Raw genomic sequence first — 19640 nt, forward strand, 5'->3', positions numbered from 1 at the left:
GCAGCCCCACTTGTGTCTAGGAATGCAGCCCCACTTTTGTCTATGAATGCAGCCTCACTTGTGTTTATGAATGCAGTCCCACTTTTGTATATGAATGCAGTCCAACTTTTGTATATGAATGCAGTCCCACAAAAGTGCAGTCCCACTTTTGTATATGAATGCAGCCCCACTTTTGTCTATTAATGCAGCCACACTGTGCATGGCACTCACCATGGCATTGCCTCGATCACACACAGCAGGTATCTCCTCTCCCGACGTGTGTCATGGAACAAACAGGAGCTGTAGGTCTGTGTTCGGCTCTAGCAAAGTCCCACCCTAGACGGGCTTGTGTGATAGACAAAACACTGATTCAATCAGTGTTCCATCTCCATCTACTATCACACGAGCAGGTCTAGCACAGGCAGCACAGCCGAACAGAGATCCAGCTCTCACACACAGCCAGAGATGCCCGATGTCATACACGCAGGAGAGAGGGGAGTGCTGCAGTCAGCTACAGCTCAAAGCAGCCTCAGGACAGGCAGCCTACCAGCCCTGGTGATGAGAGAGGGAGAGAGAGTTAGAGACTCGGCAGCGGGAGCTGCAGGCACCGCAAAGCAGTTTAAAAGCCAATGTGACATGATTGCCTCGGGGGGGAGCAATTGCCATGTTGCCCCCCCCCCCCCGGATCCGCCGTTGCCACAAAGCAGTTTAAAAAAAAATAGTAAAAAAAAAAAATTAAAAAAAAAAAATGTTTTTTTTTTTTTTAAAGCCAATGTGACATGATTGCCTCGGGGGGGGCAATTGCCCTGTTGCCCCCCCCCCTGGATCCGCCGTTGATGCAGACTGTAGTGGGTGGAGATGCTGGCTCCCTCCCACAGCTCTGCTTCTTTGCATACAGCTCAATGATGATGTCACCATTACTTTTATAAGGTAATAACTATGTTTGCAAAGGCATTTGGTGCTCACAAAGTGCATTTAAATTCTTTTGGCTATTAAGAAATACATTGAAATTAGTTTTTGTGCCTGGAGTTCAACTTTAAGCATGCGTAACAGCAAATGTGAAAACATTGCATATACAAACACAACCTAATTGCAATGAGACAATATCTGTACCTTTTTATAGGCAAGGTCCAGTGTGGAAACCAGCAGCAAAACCTGGATGGTTCCAGCTGCTAAATGCAGCAACAATATAAACCTCTTTTACACCCATAATGCAGGAGCCAGCATTTATGTGTCATACATGCTGAATGCTCTGAGATATGCTTGTCTGCTTTAACTACTTGAGCACCTTGGAGGTAGGAAATTTGCTTTAGAAACTTATCTCTTAGACCTACCAAAAAATACTGGCAATGTATCACCAGAGGCGGCTCTTTAATTGGGCAAATTAGGTGGTCGCCTAAGGCCTCGCGCTCACAGACGCCTCGCGGCTGCCTAATTTGCCTGACGGAGAAAGGGGAGAGCCCAGCATCAGGAAGAATGATGGCACTGCCTACAATTGTGGGGGACCAATCTCCTCATGCATGGACTCTGCACTAAAAATGTAATATTTTTTCCCCATTTTAGGCATGAGTGGGGCCTCATGTCCAAGATTTACCTAAGGCCTCACAAAGCCTAGAGCCGCCTCTGTGTATCACATAGCTGTAGCCTGGTAAAGTGCAGCCACTCCTCTGTAAATAACATTTGCAGAGAGTCTCCAAGTGTCATTAATGATAAGAGTTGTTATATTGTAGTTACTTTTGAATTCATATGTGGATCTAGGGCTGACCATTGTTTTGCATATAAAATAAGTTAGGTTATGTTCACACTAATGCGGCGTGGGTAACGCTGTGATCCATGTGCATTTCCAGCACCACATTCAAACCTCAATGCCCTTGTGATCCACAGCGGGTGTCAGTGCAATCTTAACACCCCAAACACAGGTTGCAGTGCGTTTGCTGGCTCTGAATCACACAGTACAAAATGGCCATGCAATCCGGTTGCGGTGTGGTTTCAAAATTGCTGCATGTTCGTCTTTGGTTTGATGTGGTGCGTTTTGAGCCCATTCATTTGAATGGGCTCAAATTGTACTGCACTAAATCGCATGTAAATTGAATAGGAATGGGGTGCAATTCACATGTGGTTCATAGTGTGCACCGAGCCAAAGCTCGTAAAGCATCTTTACAATTGGGGGAAAAGGTTTTTTTCTTTTTAAATAAAATGTATTCCCATTTAACCCCTTATTAAGCCTACAAGAAAAACAGTGCTAACAGGTATTTAAAAGTAGGGTTGCATCGCTATTGGTGCCAAAACACTAAGCATTTGCACTTGTACTCGTGCAAATACTCTGATGCTTGACCCGATACTTAGGCAGCCTCAGGGGTGATTGGTGCGGTGGTGGGGGGAGTTACAAGCAGTGATCTCCCTGTATAACTTTTCTGACAGCCGCTTCTCCTCCTCTCCCTCCCGCGGCTGTCAGGGTTTCGATCTGTTTTATCCTCCAGGCCCCCCCGCTGTGTCATCCTCTGGGTCCCCCTGCATCCTTTCCGGCTCTCTGGCTCCACCTCTGGTCCCACCATGATTCCCCCCTGTCCTCCTCCGGGTCCCCCTTCATCCTTCCTGGCTCTCCGGCTCCTCCTTCAGTCCCCCTATATCCTTCTTCGGTCCCCCATGTCATCCTACGGGTCCCCCTGCGTCCTTCCCAACTCCTCCGCCCCCATGTTCTTCGGTCCCCCCATGTCCTCCTTTGATCCCCCATTTCTTCCTTCAGTCCCCCCTGTCCTCTGGGTCCCCCTTTGTCCTCCCAGGCTCTCCGGCTCCTCCACCGGTCTCCCACTGCCCCTGATCTTTCAGGATGAAGAGCAGGGGAAGGAGCAGGTAAATGTTATTTACTGGCTCCTTCCTTTGCCGAATAAACAGAGTCAGTCTTCTGACCATTTATCATAACAGAAACATTGCAACCTGTCTTTACGATGCTTCAGTTTATGAATGGAGAGGAGCTTCCCTTGTCTCCTGTTCAATCAAATTCAGTGCAGCTGAGGCTGCAGAGAAAGGAACTGGGAAATCTCTATCCCTTTTCCTGTCTCAAAGGGGAGATATCCCATCTGAGGAGACCACGAGAGACCCCTGTTATCTCACCGAAGCCCCCCCCCCACCCCCCTCAACAGGGCAAAATATATATATATTTCAAAGTTAAATTGTAAAAAAAAATTAAAAATAAATAAAAACACTGACACCGTTAACTGGCACATGACATTAAAAAAAAGTATCGGTATCGGTGAGTACTTGGAAAAAAAGTATTGGTCTTAAAAAAGTGTTATCGGTGCAACCCTAGTAAAAAGCAACAAGGACATCAGTGTTTCAAGACTAGGTGGATGCTGCCCTCCGCGGATGGGGTAATCCAATAAATACTAGAAAAACAAAAGAAAGGCACGCACAGCTAGTGCATTATCAGAGACATTTAATGAATATTAAAAATGTTTAAAAGTGGATACTTGGCGTGGCAACTCTCAATGACCCCTTACAGATGCATAAAGTAGTAAGGTGTGGACACAGCGAGGGGTGAAATTGATGCGTTTCAGGGGCGTACCCCCTTTCTTAGAGCTAAGCTGCCTAGGCAAGTGGGGGGGGGGTTCGGGAGAAGGGGAGAAAGACTAGAATTTTGTTCCAGATGCATTCCGACAAAAAAGGAATTATGCTACAGACATCTAAATTTCAGAGTTTTGTTGCATTTAGAATAATATTCTAAAAACATGGGGACTCAAACAATGCAAAGTAATCATGGTATTCATACATGAAGTTCATCAATGTTTAGTTGCGTTTAGGAAAAAAAGAAAAGTGCTATGTCCTGGGTCAGCTAAACGCACAATCTGCATGCGGGTGCCAATTAATTGTTAACGCCACTCAAAACGCAGATCACAACACAGTGCATTTGTGGGCACCAAGTCATATGGTACCACAGTATCATGCAGTTTGGTGCTGTTTGTGTGTGTGAACCGGCTCTCAATCCCTCCTACCAATGGTAAACACTGAGGGGCAGATCCACAAAGCACCTACGCCGGCGTATCTCGAGATGTGCGGCGTAAGTGTAAATATGCGCCGGCGTATCTATGCGCCGTATCCCCAAAACGAGATACGCCTGAAAACTAGGTTTTTCCGACCAACGTAATTTTTCTACACCGGCGCATCGTGGGCGCAAAAATATGCTGGACGCACCATTGTTTTGCTATGCAAATATGCAAATGAGGGAGATACGGCGATCCACGAAAGTACGTTTGTCCGGCGCAGGCTACGCGCTCTGCGCGTAAGCTGTATGTCCGGTCTAAAGTTACCCCTCATAAAAGCAGCGTTAACTTTGCACCAGACGTGTGCAGGTCAACTAAAGCAACGCCGTTAGGAACGAGCTGATCAGCCACACTTGCAGGACAACAATCTGTATGCCAAGATGCCAGGGGCATCCATGGTCATAGCTATACTACTGGCTTTAGATGTGCGTAGAAGGAGGAGGGCACGGAGGAGGAGGAGGGCATGGGAGAGGATATACCGACCGCACATAAATGTCTTTGGCATGGGTGATTCGGAGGTGTATCGCATCTTCAGATTCACCCCTACTGCCATCATGGAATTAACCACAACCCTGAAAGATGACATCACCAGTCAGACACAACGCTCACATGCAGTGGAGCCACTGGTCAAGGTACTGGCAACACTCCATTTCCTTGCCAGTGGCTCTTTTCAGCGTACAAGTGGAGTTGTGGCTGGGATGGCACAATCCTCCATTAGCAGATGTGTGCACCAGGTTGTCCCAGCAATCCTCAGACGCATTGGCCAACCAAATCATCAGACCCACCCAGGAGGACCTGCGGGTGAAGGCAATGCGTGATTTCTACAGAAGTGCAGAATTCCCACGCACCGTGGGGACCATTGATTGCACACATGTGGCACTACGGCCCCCCCGTGAGACAGAGCACATATACCGCAATCGGAAGCACTGGCATTCCATCAACTTACAGGTGATAGCCGATGCCCAATGCCTCATATGGCACGTCCGTGCCAAACACCCATGGTCCAGCCACGACAGCTACATATTCCGTCAAAGCCCCATCCCAATGGAATTCGAACAGAACGTGTATGGGGACAGCTGGCTGGTTGGTGAGTGACATGGGAGTCAGGCATGACTGTCCCACCCCATGATGCAGACATCACGAGGGGCACATGCACGACTAACATCCTCCTGTCTTTTCCCTTCCAGGTGACTCTGCATATGTACTTGGACCCCATCTCATGACTCCATTCCGGAATCCCCAAACCCCAGGAGAGGAAAGATACAATGAAGCACATGCACGTACCCGTGGAGTGGTGGAACGCACCTTTGGCCTCCTGAAGTCCCGTTTCCGATGCCTGGATAAGTCCGGGGGGACCCTGTTGTATTCCCCAAACTTCGTGTGCCAGATCATCGCTGCATGTTGCATGCTGCACAACTTTGCTGTGAGAAAGGGCCTGGAGATTGACATACGTGATGACCTGACCCCCCAACCAGACATTCCCCCCCTGACCGAGGATACCCCATCTTCTGAGGGAGCAGCAGTCAGGAGATGCCTCGCAGTAGGCATCTTTGCACGTTAAACACACACATTAATCATGGCACAAGGAGAAAGCATGCATGCACACCACTGTGGTCCCTAGCACAAACACCCCACATCCTTATCAAATTGGATTAGCCCAAGTCCACCATGCAGGACTTGGGAGCAGCAACGCCACGCCAAGGCCCCAATTATGTCACTGTACATTCATACACCATTCACACGGACCTGGGGATCACTTCTCCCTGGTCCTGGGGACCCCTTCTCCACCACAACAGAGGGTGACACCCCTTTTCCGGCAGGAATGTCACCCCCACATTCAAACATCATTCACACTGTAGCCTGCCTGGGCTACAAAAAAAATAAAACAAATCATAATCACAGTAAAATAACAAAGAAACATAAAACACTCATCACCTGAGTAAAAAAAAAAAATACCTAACAGCGCCACGGCCCCGGCTCCTCAGGGGAGACTCATGGGGGGGGAATCAGGAGACGGAGGAGCATCCCCTGGTCTCTGCCCACCTGGCTGCCTGCCCTCCAATGCCAGGGTGATGCGGGTAAGGCCCACATTGAGGGCTGCCGTGTTGGCCTGGACAGCTTCGGTCAGGGCGCGCACCTCCTGACCCACGCCTGCTGTGGTGGTCTGCAGGTCGTTCATGCATGTTATCATAGCTAAGGAGTTGCAACCCATGTCCTGCACAGACTCCTTTATGGAGGCCATGCTGTCCTCCATGCGGACCAAAGTCTGGGTAACCTGACCCAGATGGCGGGTCTGACTGGCCTGGTCCCTCCAAAGATTTTCAGGCAGAACCTCTGCCACCCCCCTTGTCTTCCGGGTCACCTTCCTGGCTCCTGATGAGGCTTGGGGCCTACGAGAAGGGAAGACCCTTGGGGGGGAAGCCCTGTTGGGGGAGGAGTGGGAGGGGCTAGCCCTGATGGAAGCCTGACTGGTGCCAGCATCAGGGCTAGACTCCTCCAAATGGAGCCTGACCTCATTCCCAGACATCACCTCCTCCTCCTCCTCAACCTCCTCCTGAGGAGAGCTGTGGCCACTCCCCTCCTCACCCTCCTCAGAGGACTCCTGGCTTGCCTGGGGGTCTGCATCAGACTCATGTCTGGGGGATGGTGCGGACTGGCCAGATGGCCCAGCACCCTCCTGCACATCTGTGGATGACACAAAACAATCCCAGGTTGGTGGATCCACACACTTGTCACATATTCCCTCCCCCCACACACATGCTATACACCAGATATAAAAAAAAAACACTTACCTGTCCTCAAGACCTCCTCAAGACATCACGGGTGTGGCAGCAGGGGACACTCAACAAAAAGTCTCAGCATACACAGATGACATGCTGTTCACACTCACGAACCCGGCAGTCTCGCTGCCGAATCTTATACGCAAATTTAAAATATACGGTAGCATGTCAAACTTGAAGATTAATTTTGACAAATCTGAGGCAATGGGGGTAGGTTTGTCACACTCCCTCCTGGCGAATCTTCAAGCCAACTTCAAATTTAAATGGACAGCGACGGCCCTGAGATACCTGGGAACCTACATACCCCCAAAAATTTCACAGGTCTACACCCTGAACTTCCCGCCAATGTTGAGAACCACTAGAGAGCTTCTTAACAAATGGCATACGGGCCTCCACTCGTTGTTCGTGAGGTGCAGCATTCTTAAGATGAGCATCCTCCCCAAATTTTTGTACGTCTTACAAGCCCTCCCGATTCACATACCCCCCGCCTACTTTGATCAAGTTAGGTCTATGTTTTCTGACTTTCTTTGGGCGCGCAAGCGACCGAGGCTAAACAGGCAGCAACTCACGCTCCCTAAATTGTATGGCGGCTTGGCGGTCCCAGACTTGCGGAAGTATCAACAAGCAACTCATCTAACCAGACTCATCGACTGGAATCGCCACCAGGCCACCAAGTTGTGGCCCAGCTTTGAACAATCCCAATACAAGATCCCGCTGGACAGAGCACCGTGGTGTTACCACTCGCTGCCGAACAAAATCAAACATCACCCACTGGTGAGATTGACTGCACGGACTTGCGCCTCTCTTTTCCTTAGATTTTCCCTTACGCCGACCCACTCTTCTTTTGTTTCCGATACTCAGGAATACGCAGTTTGCTCCAGGGTCCCAGGATCCCGCTTTCCGACGTATGAAGAACTCTGGATGCTTCCAGGCCTCCCATTTTCTCACCAACGACAAATGGTCATCCATATCTGAGCTCATGGACCCCGAGGGTCGGTTCCGATTGGACCAGTGGAGAGCGCTGCAAATTGACCACTTCTTTAAATCACTGCCCGCTCCAAACGGTTTCTGCCAAACCCTCACCACTCTGGAGACCTATTGCTCGGAGGTGGGTGCCTTGCCTCATACTTTGTCGGCCGCGTACCAGCTGTTGATTACACCGCCCGAAAATTATCAACCTAGTGTAAAGTTGGGGGTTGTTAGCTCTCGTGGTATATGCGTTTTTTCCAGTAATTCACGCCAGTCAGGAACTATATTTAAGGGCATGGTAGCCCATTTTTATTAAAAAGGCAAAAATAAAAGTCCAAACAAAGGTTTCTCACGCAGGGGGTTCTTCTCCATCAAACACAAAACAGAAAATACTAGCCCACCTGGCTCTCTGTAGCAGTACTTCTGCGCTTTGTCCTGGTCACTCAGACCAGCGGGCTCCTCAAAGTAGACAGTGTCTACAGCTCTGCCTCTTGCAGTCACCAACGTTCTGGCTGTCTCCTACAGCCTCTCTGACTTCTGGAGACCTCCTGTCTCTTAGTGTGGAGCTGTCTCCAACTGGGAGCCATGAGGTCTTCCCACACTCTCATTATAAGGGTTGTGCTCACCTGAGCACACACCCTGCTGGTAATCAACAAAGTCTGGATACAGGGTTGGAGATCCCGTCCCACCCCAGACACTGTGGAATCTCCAAACTACAGGGCCCCATGTCAAATTACCAAAACCTGGAGAAAGCTGCAAAAGCAGTCTTCTCCAGTCCACATCTACGCTCTGTAGTCTTGCACCCAGCAAATGTGCATACCATGTGTCAGGCAAACTGTCCATTTTACCTTGACAGTAGCTCCTACTGTCACATATCCCCCTCAATTTTGTTTAGAATCCGAAGGGGGCGGAACACACCAGCCCGAATCCTTGATTGGGGCACCCCTGTGCCAGCTGTTTGCTGCGTAGGCCCAATTTTTTTTTCGGGTGCATTTCCAGGCACGCCCTACCGTGGATCGCAACTGGGTACTACCAGGGCCGGACTTACCATTGGCCTTGACTGGGCTCAAGCCCAGGGGCCCCACCAAATAGGGGGCCCCCTTTAAAAAAAAAAAAATTTTTTTTTTTTTTTTTTTTTTTAGGGGCCCGGAGGCCCCCAGGGCCCCGGACGGCAACCCCCCTTTTTTTTATTTATTTTTTGTAAAAAAATGTTTTCTTTATATATTTTTTATTTTTATATATATAATATATATATATATATATATATATATATATATATATATATATATATATATTTTATTATTATTATTATTAAAGGGCCCAGGGGTCTCCAGGGCCCCCGGATGGCAACCCACCTTTTTTATTTTTTTATAAAAAAAAATTACATTTTTTATATATATATATATATATATATATATATATATATATATTTTTATTAAAGGGCTCAGAGGTCCCCAGGGCCCCATGTGGCAACCCCCCCTTTTTTTATTTTTTTTATAAATGTTTATTTTTTTATTTTTGTTTATTTTTTTATTTTTTTATTAAAAGGCCCAGAGGTTCCCAGGGGCCCAGAGGTCCCCAGGGCCCCCGGGTTTGGCAACCTCCCTTTTTTTATGTATTTTTTATAAATGTTTTTTTTTTTATTATTAAAGGGCCCAGAGGTTTATTTTTTCTTTTTATTAAAAGGCCCAGAGGTCCCCAGGGCCCCAGATGGCTACATATATTTATATATATTTGTTTTCTTCTTTATTTCTTCTATTTTTTGTAAAGGCCCCCCCGCTTCTCAATTTGCGGCAGCCCCCACGCTTCTCAATTTCAGGCGGCAGCACCCCCACCCCCCTAGGTTCTCTGCTTCAGGGGGCCCATGCCTTACGCTGTGAAAGGGGCCCCAAAATTCCTGATGGCGGCCCTGCGCATACCTCCCAACACGCACGGATTCTGTGGGACTTTCCCGCACAGACAGCTTCTTCCCGCAGTCCCGCAAAAGGGTTAATTTTCCCGCACTGCAAGAGGAGGCAGCACGGAAGCAGGAGGAACCGGAGCGGTGTGTGGAGGACTGTGGCTGCTGAAGGGAAGAAAGCCGACAGCCGGGCTAATGACAGTCTGTGGCCCCGGCTGTTGGCACAGGTGAGAGGCACTCCCCCCTCAACAACTGCAAAATCCCCCCCCCCCGCTCAACAACTTTAATGCGCTCCCCCCCCGCTCAACAACTTCAATTCGCCCCCCCCCCCGCTCAACAACTTCGATCCCCCCCAATTCTCGGCTCCAGGGGGCCCCTTCAACAAGTCCTGCCCTGGGTACTACTGTTCTGTATCTTCAGCCCTCCCTCTGTCCTTGGGGTTCCTGAGCTCACGTTTCTTTTCTGGTGCCCCCTGCCTTTCCTGCTACTTAATTTAAACTCAGTTTCTGGATTCTGTAAGGAACCTGCTCCAGACACTACGCCTGATGAGGAACCACCTTTTCTCTCACTGGGCTCAACATCTGTGTATCACACTCATTTTCCAAGAAATTATTATTTTCATTTCCAGGCCATTATTTATATTAACATTCAGTAATAAGTCACCATTTCTCCAATTACCAATACCGTCAGTTCTTAGTTCAGGGTTTGTTAAGGCCAGGCCCAAGGAGGGACAACATACAGGTGAGCAGCTATCCCCTATGGGACCTTCACAAGGCTTTACTTCACCTATTGTCCAAATCTCTGTGGGCAGTTGTCCTACCAACTGACATTGAACCACGCATGACCCATTTCTAGTAGTACCAATTTTTGCCAGCTCACACTTTTCTATGTCACAATTTTTGTTCCTCTCCATATTATATTTGAGAGCGTCTCCTGGTACCCCAACTTGTACCTCTTTATAGGTGAGAGACAAAATATCTGCTTTTGCTGCATCCATATCTGGCCCTTCCTTCTTAGGAAGTGTAGCGAGTGAGGCAGTATCCCAGCCATTTACTAAACACTGCTCAGCCGCACCTCGGACCGCACTAGCAGACATGTCCATCACCACATCAGGCGGAGAGACCTCTGACGTCTCCAGCAGCCCCCCAGAGCGCCTTCCATACTGAACCGTATGCGGAAGCTCCCTCACAGAAAACCGAGAGATCACCTTATTAGGAAGCACCGTACCAACCAGTTCCACTGGTGACTAATTTTAACCGGCACAGGTTGCACTACCTGGCTCCATCCCTTGGTACCACGCAGCACCCCCAAATTCGACTGTAATGGAGGCACCCAGGTATATAAGGACTGTGCTTTCACCAGTTCAAGCAAATCCACTAACATATCTGTAACTTCTACACACTTCACATCAATATGCCAAACATTTTTGGGGACCTTAACCTTATTAGAGACATGGAGGGGCTCATTCACTGCAGCTTGAGTGTCCGAGACATTTAAAGGGGCCTCCACCTCACTGGAGGTAGCCATCACAGCCGGATGCTCCCCTGGAACACTGTCAGACGCATGTCTCCCACTCATCACCTCCAACTCAACAATAAGCCTCTGCAAGTCAACATTTGTTACATTGTCACCTTGACACTTGACATTCAGCAGCTGGGCTGTGAACACCACATCTGCCATGCATGTGCCCTGATCTGGTCCTTCTGACTGGAGGGAAACAACCCTTGCAGGGACCAACGCACCGCCAACCATCGGACGCTCTGCAATCTCCCTGTCTGGCATAGCAGTGGTTGTATTCACACCCCTGTCACCCAACATAGCCTTGTCTAACATGGCTAGTAATTGTTTGGCCCAACTGTTCCAATCTGTTGTACTTCCATTATGAGGGCTCAGCAGCACCTCATCACCTGCTGTAGGAGGCACCTGGGATTCTGCATCACAAACAGTACCTTTGTCAGCTCTAGATAAATCATATTTTGTCAACATGCTATAAATCTTTGCTAATGCTTCATCAAACAAGGCAGGCTGCAATACACCATCACCACCTTGCTCTGGGAGCGCTAACACACTCAGCTGTGTACCTTCAGCTTTGGCCATCTGACTTAACCCCTTACCAACTGGATTACACATAGGGTGAGTGGACTGCTCACACAAACTTTCATTGCATGGTGTAGACCCAGTCTGTTCAACCTGAGCAATATCAGGGCTGTCCTGGACAATCTCTGGCTCCAACATCCGGGGACCCCAGAGATTTCCATGGGCAACACTGTGGTTCAGCTTCTGGTTGGCAAGGGAGACATCCCCCTTTCCTCATTAGTGAACACATCACCAACATAGGTGCACGTACCAGCAATATCTCTATCATCAGCATTCACAAACATAGCAGTGTTATAAGCATTATCAGGTTGTCTTTTGTCATAACGCATGGCACCCTGCGTGCCACTCAGCACACCACCCTTCCTCTCCAAAGGAATTATTTTGCCCACTAGGGCGGGTTCACAGTTGTCCTGGGAAACCACTTGCCTCACCACTGCAGACTCCTTGGCGGTTTCCCTTGGCAACTCTGCAACACCTGTCACTGTCACTAGGGAACTTGGCACACCAACTGATTTGGTCACCCCTAGCACATCTCTCCCAGCACTCTGCTGGATTACCTTAGGTGCACACAGAGTCCATATGTCCTTTTAGTCCTTGATCTTTCTGCAAGCAGGGTTTTAACCTGTGTCTCCCCATTGCTCTGGGTAGGACACTGCAGCAAGTCCATTTTTACACCTGCAGATCTCCCCACCGAACACACTGCCACTTCATTGGCATCAGTCCCACAAACTGCAACAGTCTTACCACATCCTGTAGCAGGTAACTCTGGATTAATTTGAGTGCGCTGTCTCTCAGCTGCATATTTACTGGCCAACTCCCCCTGGTGGCCACAGGATGAAATCACAGCAGGCATCTCCCACTGTTTAGCACCCCCTCCAGCTGCACCCCAGGATCTAGGGCAAGAAAATATGCCGTGCACCAGCTGGCCACATTCCAGGCATGGTACTGGATGATGAATTTCAACTCCTTGGCATCTCTTCAATGACTGTCTCTCACTCGTTGCCATGGGATACCACTCTTGAGGACAACGTTGGTTACGATCATCAGTAGGCCGACTTCGGATTACTTAATCCCTCTGTCTGGGACGCCACTGGTAACGTTCTCTAGCAGGTGAGTTCCAGAATTCTTCAACCTTCTGTCCAGCTTGGTTACTTACTCCGCGAACATTCCGGTGACAAGGGGCACTGGGCAACAGCATGTCCCCACTCACTACAACGCATGCAGCGCAGAGGCCTCCTTGCCTCATGCTGTGGCGCCTTAGGGCTCAGGCTGCCAGGCACACCATCCTCTTTCACTTCCCCTTTAACTGGGGGTGACCTGAGTAATTTACCCCAGATCACAGCAATGTCACACTCAGACAAATTCTCTGATGTGGCTGGGGCATGTGGTGCAATAACCTCCAGCCACAGTAGCCGTTCCCTGGCTTTAGTAAGGATTGCTTCCTTTTTCTGCTTTGACCGCCTCATCCTTACGGTCTTGCACAGAGCAACCTGTAACAGTTCTTGGCAGAGAAAAAAAAATCAGTTTGATTCTGCTTTCACAGGTATACAACCTGCATGCAACAGTCCATCAAATAAACTACTGCGTAATGCAGTTCGCATGGCTGCCACACACAGCTAGCAGCAGTTCACCGCAGAACAATAATAATTGACTTTTCGTTCACAGGTACACCACCTGAAAAATGCAATGCCTTTTGCCTGGCTGCACTTCCACACACAGCCAACAGTTCCTGACCTGAACTCACTGTGGAGCAAGGACCCGGATTCCACCATCTTGTGCCTGCTGAATCCACCAATTGTAAAGTTGGGGGTTGTTAACTCTAGTGGTATATGTGTTTTTCCAGTGGTTAACGCAGGAAGTCAGGAACTATATTTAAGGGCATGGTAGCCCATTTTTATTAAAAAGGCAAAACTAAAAGTCCAAACAAAGGTTTCCCACGCAGGGGGTTCTTCTCCATCAAACACAAAACAGAAAATACTAGCCCACCTGGCTCTTTGTAGCAGTACTTCTGCGCTTTGTCCTGGTCACCCAGACCAGCGGACTCCTCAAAGTAGACAGCGTCTACAGCTCTGCCTCTTGCAGTCACCAACGTTCTGGCTGCCTCTTGCAGTCACCAACGTTCTGGCTGTCTCCTACAGCCTCTCTGACTTCTGGAGACCTCCTGTCTCTTAGTGTGGAGCTGTCTCCAACTGGGAGCCATGAGGTCTTCCCACACTCTCATTATAAGGGCTGTGCTCACCTGAGCACACACCCTGCTGGTAATCAACAAAGTCTGGATACAGGGTTGGAGACCCCATCCCACCCCAGACGCTGTGGAATCTCCAAACTACAGGGCCCCATGTCAAATTACCAAAACCTGGCGAAAGCTGCAAAAGCAGTCTTCTCCAGTCCACATCTACGCTCTGTAGTCTTGCACCCAGCAAATGTGCATACCCTGTGTCCAGCAAACTGTCCATTTTACCTTGACAGTAGCTCCTACTGTTATACTAGATGCTTCAGCGCATGGGAGACAGATATCCAGGGAGTACTCTCCCCACAGCAAAGGCAAAACTCTCTCCATTTTACATATAAATCCTCCATCTGCACAAAGATGCAGGAGACAAATTTCAAGATATTGACTAGATGGTACAACACCCCAGCAAAACTACAAAAAAATCTTCCCATCAGCCTCTGACCAATGTTGGAGGTGCCAGGTAGACAAAGGCACAATGATCCACATTTTTTGGTCATGCCCTAAGCTGGATCACTTTTGGAAGACGATCAGACATACGGCTCAAAGGTTCACCGAACGCCTAGTTCCGGAAGATCCAGCCTTCTTTCTGCTCCACGCATCCAACATTCCGCAAAAGATCTACAAAAAATCTCTGACTCGCCACCTCCTCGACGCAGCCAAAGTGTGCATCCCTCTCTGCTGGAAATCCACACAACCTCAAGGCAGGGCAGTAGCAGGTGGGCAGGTGGCAGTAGCATTAGTTGTGCGGAGCTTTTTTTTGTGATGGGCATCGTGATTGATGATTGATCTACATCAGGGGACAATGTTTTTTTATTTTTTTGTGATGGGCATCGTGATTGATGATTGATCTACATCAGAGGACAATGTTTTTTTTATTTTTAATAAAGGAATTGTCAAAATATGTTTTGTGTTTTTTTTTACACTTTTTTGATGAATGAGTAGGGTACAATGTACTCCTACACATTCACATGGGGGCGGGATCTGGGGACCAACTTGTTAAAGGGGGCTTTCAGATACTAATTATTCCCCTGCCCACAGACCCCCACCGCCCAGGGTTGTGGGGAAGAGGCCCTTGTCCCCATCAACATGGCGCCAAGATAATTTTGGATGGGGGGAAGAGCCACCCTGCCCCAAAGCAACCCCCCATGTTGAGGGCATGTGGCCTGGTATGGTTTAGGAGGGGAGGGGCCGCTTTCTCGTCCCCCCCATCCCCCTTTTCCTGCCAGGCTGCATGCTTGGATAAGGGTCTGGTATGAATTTTGTATTGCCGGCAATTTTTTTTTCATTCAGCTGTCAGTGGGCAAACACGTGCACTAAATTGTGGCCTCATCATACAGACTGGTTCCCCAAATCGTTGTTTACAAAATAAAGAAAATAAAGAAAGCTTGCACGGAAAATCAATTTACCGTAAATTAAATTTAGTTTTCTTTATATGTCTGTTTTGTTGTAGCAGGTTCCATACTTGGTACATATGCGCCTAAAAGGACCCCCCCCTCTGGAACTATTTTTAAAGGATTTTTTTATTATTGTTTCACTTTAAGCATTATTAAAATCGTTGTTCCTTTTAAAAAAAAAAAATATTTTACATTTTTACATTTTCTGCATTGATACATGTCCCCCAGGGCAAGGCAGTACCCTTTTAATGTCCAATAACTTTCATATATAAGCCTTAAAAATGGGGACTTTTGATTTTTCAGATATGGGTCCCATAGACTTTAATAGGGTTCTGGATTTGCGTCTGACCTTTTTCCATGTTCGAAAGTTCTGGTGTCAAATCAAACTGGGGGGTGCTGTGCCCAAGTCCCTCTAAGGCCTCGTACACACGACCGAACATGTCTGCTGAAACTGGTCCGCGGACCAGTTTCCGCGGACATGTCCGACCGTGTGTAGGGCCTAGCGGACAGTTTTCCGGCCTAGCGGACAGGTTTCCAGCGGACAAAAGTTTCTTAGCATGCCTTAGTACGTCTAACCAGCGGACCGAAATCCCGCGCATGCGTCGAATTGATTCGACGCATGCGTGGAAGCATTGAACTCCCGTGTTAGAGAACGTTGGTGTCTTCTACGTCACCGTGTTCTCTGTCCGCGGGGATTTTGGTCTGATGGTGTGTACACACATCAGACCAAAAGCTCCCAGCAGACATCATTTATCAGCATGAAAAAAAACGCAGTTTTTCAGCATGCCGAAAAAACGAAGTTTTCCCAACTTCATCATTAAAATTATGTTGCCTACACACCATCGTTTTTAAAAAATGATCTAGCAAAGCGCGGTGACGTACAACACGTATGACGCACTATAAAGGGGAAGTTCCATTTGCCTTTGGGCTGCTTTAGCTGATTCCGTGTTAGTAAAAGACGATTCGCGCTTTTCTGTCTGTTACAGCGTGATGAATGAGCTTACTTCATTATGAACGGTAGTTTTACCAGAACGAGTGCTCCCATCTCATAACTTGCTTCTGAGCAAGCGCAGGTTTTTTACATCGTTTTAGCCCACACACGATAATTTTTTTTCATGCCGAAAAATGATCGTGTGTACGAGGAATCAATCTAAATATGGTGAGGACTGGAAGGAAAGCATACAGCTTACTGAACCTTATTGTCAGAACATCCACTTTCAGGACACACTGACCTAGGACTCTTATGAAAAATTCTCCAGGTTACATTTGTAAGGAGATGCAAACAGATCTTATGCTGGAATTCTCTGCACGGACAGAATCCACTTGCAGGAGCCTGGATGTAGAGACCACTTGTTGTCCAATAGGGATTTGGAATTTAGAGTGTTCATAGAAGTTTGAATCCTTGACATGTACAGTAGATTCATGGCCGGCCCTATGATGGGACCAGGTGGTACCATGGGTACCACACAGCACTTTTAGGGGGGCAGCATACTGATGCCCGCCAGCCCGTTCCGCCAGCTCCGCTACCCAAATAAAATTGATGTCCTTTTTTTCCCACGATTAGAGCTTTCCTTTGGTGATATTTGATCACCTCTGCGGTTTTTATTTTTTGTGCTATAAATATATATATTTTTTTACTTTTTGCTATAATAAATATCCCCAAAAAAATAAACCATTTTCTTCAGTTTAGGCCAATATGTATTCTTCTACATATTTTTGGTACAAAAAAAAAAACACAATTAGCGTACATTGATTAGTTTGCGCAAAAGACATTGTGGCCGCCGGCAATTCACAGGTCCCTTTATACTCTTGGATACATGTATAGAGCCATGGCAGGTCCTTTTATACGCCTATATGCATGTATAGAGCCATGACAGGCCCTCTTTATACATCTATAGAGCCATGACAGGCCCTCGTTATACTCCTTTATACATGTATAGAGCCATGACAGGTCCTCTTTATGCCCCTATATACATTTATAAAGCCATGGCAGGTCCTCTTTATATTCCTTTACATGTAAAGAGTCTCGACAGGTCCTCTATATACATGTATAGAGCCATGACAGGTCCTCTTTATACTTCTTTATACATGTATAGAGCCATGACAGGTTCTCTTTATATATGTATAGAGCCATGACAGGCCCTTGTTATACTCCTTTATACATGTATAGAGCCATGTTAAGTACTCTTTATAGTCCTATATACATTTATAGAGCCATGACAGGTCCTCTTGATATTCCTTTACATGTAAAGAGTAATGACAGGTCCTCTATATACATGTATAGAGCCATGACATGTCCTCTTTATACTCCTTTATACATGTATAGAGCCATGACAGGTCCCCTTTAGTTATCATGATATAAAATAATGAATGTGGGGGCCTTTTGGTTGAAGTGATTTTTGGGGGGGGGGCAGCATTTCATTCTTGGTCCTAGGCAGCGCAATGTCTTGGGCCGGCACTGAGTAGATTGCTGAAATAGTGGAGAGATTCCTTTTTCCCAGGTCATCATCAACTTTCTCTCTCTGAGTAGACTTATGCCCTGTACAAACGATCGGAATTTCCGTCGGGATAAACTCAGATGGGTTTTTCTGACGGAATTCCGTTCAAGCTGTCTTGCATACACACTGTCACACCAAATTCCGACTGTCCAAAACGCAGCGACGTGCAACACTACGACAAGCCAGAAAAATGAAGTTCAATGCTTCCGAGCATGCGTCGACTTGATTCTGAGCATGCGTGTTTTTTTCTCTGTCGGCGTTCCATACAGACAAACAGAATTTCCGATCGAAATTTTTTTTTATCAGAAAAAAAGAGAACATCTTCTCTTTCTAAGTCCTTCGGAATTTCCGATGGAAAAACTCAGATGGGGCACACACACGGTCAGAATATTCCAACTTACCTCTTGATGTGGTACACCAATGTCATATTGTCCAGCCTCATCAAAACTGAAAAGCCTACTGTCAGGTGATGAAAAGCACAGTGGGTGCACCGCTCCTAAAGTGCCTCAAAGAAGCTGCTTGCAGGACTTTTTTTGACGTCCTGCCAGCGCAGAATTGAAATCAATGGGCAGCGCCGCCGAACCGCTGGCAAAGCGCTGCTGCAGCGGCGATTTTCCGGTAGTTTTAACCCTTTTTCGGCCCACTAGCGGGGGTTAAAAGCACCCCACTAGCGAGCGAATAGCGCTGCAAAAATGTGTGACAGTAGCCTAAGGCCCCATACACACGAGAGGATTTATCCGCGGATACGGTCCAGCGGACCGTTTCCACGGATAAATCCTCTTGAGGATTTGCGCGGATTTTGATGCGATGGAGTGTACTCACCATCGAATCGAAATCTGCGCCGAAATCCTCTGGCGATGACGTGTCGCGCCGTCACCGCGATGATGACACGGCGACGTGCGCGACGCAGTCATATAAGGAATTCCACGCATGCGTCGAATCATTACGACGCATGCGGGGGATCCCTTTGGACGGATTGATCCGGTGAGTCTGTACAGACCAGCGGATCAATCCGTTGGGATGGATTCCAGCGGATAGATTTGAAGACATGTCTTCAAATATTTATCTGCTGGAAATCCATCGCATGGGAGAAAAATCCGCGGAAACAGATCCGCTGGATTGTACACACCATAGAATCTATCCGCTGAAACCCATTCGCTGGGATTTTTCAGCGGATGGATTCTATCGTGTGTACGGGGCCTAAGGCCCCATACACACGAGAGGATTTATCCGCGAATACGGTCCAGCGGACCGTTTCCACGGATAAATCCTCTCGAGGATTTCAGCGGATTTCTCTGCGATGGAGTGTACTCACCATCGCATTGAAATCCGCGCCGAAATCCTCTGGCGATGACGTGTCGCGCCGTCGCCGCGATTATGACGCGGCGACGTGCGTGACGCTGTCAATCCTGATTCACGGAAGACTTACGCAAAAAAAGAAAAAATTAAAATTTCGACGCGGGAACGACGGCCATACTTAACATGGCAAGTCTATCTATACGCCGCAAAATACCAGCTTTAACTATACGCCGGAAAAAGCCGACTAGAGACGACGTAAGAGAATGCGACGGCCGGGCGTACATTCGTGGATCGTCGGAAATAGCTAATTTGCATACCCGACGCGGAAAACGACGCAAACTCCACCCAGCGTATCTTGGTTTGAGGATTCAAACTAAAGATACGACGCGGGAAATTTGAAAGTACGCCGGCGTATCAGTAGATACGCCGGCTTACTCTCACTGTGGATCTG

The sequence above is a fragment of the Rana temporaria genome, chromosome 2, assembly GCF_905171775.1.
Source record: "Rana temporaria chromosome 2, aRanTem1.1, whole genome shotgun sequence".
NCBI lineage: Eukaryota > Metazoa > Chordata > Amphibia > Anura > Ranidae > Rana > Rana temporaria.